The 913-nt window shown below is 49.3% G+C and overlaps 4 non-coding genes across 4 annotated transcripts; all 4 read left to right on the top strand.

The window, feature by feature from the left end:
• Positions 1-16: 16 nt before the first annotated feature.
• Positions 17-96, top strand: Pmar_PMAR028095. Its single transcript has one exon. It is a non-coding gene; the product is annotated as a tRNA-Leu (tRNA).
• A 187-nt stretch (positions 97-283) lies between these two features.
• Pmar_PMAR028094 lies at positions 284-363 on the top strand. Its single transcript has one exon. It is a non-coding gene; the product is annotated as a tRNA-Leu (tRNA).
• A 121-nt stretch (positions 364-484) lies between these two features.
• Positions 485-564, top strand: Pmar_PMAR028093. Its single transcript has one exon. It is a non-coding gene; the product is annotated as a tRNA-Leu (tRNA).
• Positions 565-750: 186 nt separating this feature from the next.
• Pmar_PMAR028092 lies at positions 751-830 on the top strand. The gene has a single exon. It is a non-coding gene; the product is annotated as a tRNA-Leu (tRNA).
• Positions 831-913: the final 83 nt, after the last annotated feature.

The following is a 913-nucleotide window of genomic DNA, read 5'->3' as shown; positions in this document are numbered from 1 at the left end:
TTTTGAAGCACTCATCGACAGTTTGGCCGAGTGGTCTAAGGCGCTGGCTTAAGGCGCCAGTCTGAAAGGGCGTGGGTTCGAACCCCACAGCTGTCAGTCTATATACCTGACTGGTGTTATATTGAGAACCCAGACCTTTTCAGAAGCGAGGTAGTGCAAGACCAAAACCTTTTGATCGATATTGTGCCATCGCACCTCGCAGAATCCGTTCAATAAATTTTTTGTGTCCTCTGGTTTGGCAGAGCGATGCATCACCTCGGCTATGAATCTTGAAGCACTCATCGACAGTTTGGCCGAGTGGTCTAAGGCGCTGGCTTCAGGCGTCAGTCCGCAATGGCGTGGGTTCGAATCCCACAGCTGTAAGAAATTTCTCTTCGTGAGATTTGATGAAGAACGCATTCCGCGGAAACGGTTCGAAACCGTTTTTGTGTCATGTCCTATAGTGTAACGCATCTTCTCCGCTATGATTTTTAAAGCACTCATCGACAGGTTGGCCGAGTGGTCCAAGGCGCTGGCTTAAGGCGCCAGCCCGAAAGGGCGTGGGTTCGAATCCCACAGCTGTCAGTCTATATATCTGACTGGTGTTGTATTAAAATCCGAGACCTTTTCAGAAGCGAGGTAGTGCAAGACCAAAACCTTCTGATCGATATTGCGCCATCGCAACTCGCAGATACCGTTCAACCCATTTCTTTGCCCTTTGGTTTGGCAGAGCGATGCATCACCTCGGCTATGAATCTTAAAGTACTCATCGACAGTTTGTCCGAGTGGTCTAAGGCGCTGGCTTCAGGCGTCAGTCCGCAAGGGCGTGGGTTCGAATTCCACAGCTGTCAGTCTATATACCTGACTGGTGTTGTATTAAAATCCGAGACCTTTTCAGAAGCGAGGTAGTGCAAGAGCAAAACCTTCTGATCGA

This window comes from Perkinsus marinus (genome assembly GCF_000006405.1).
Source record: "Perkinsus marinus ATCC 50983 genomic scaffold scf_1104296971708, whole genome shotgun sequence".
NCBI lineage: Eukaryota > Perkinsozoa > Perkinsida > Perkinsidae > Perkinsus > Perkinsus marinus.
This window is presented reverse-complemented; position numbering and strand designations above follow the sequence as displayed.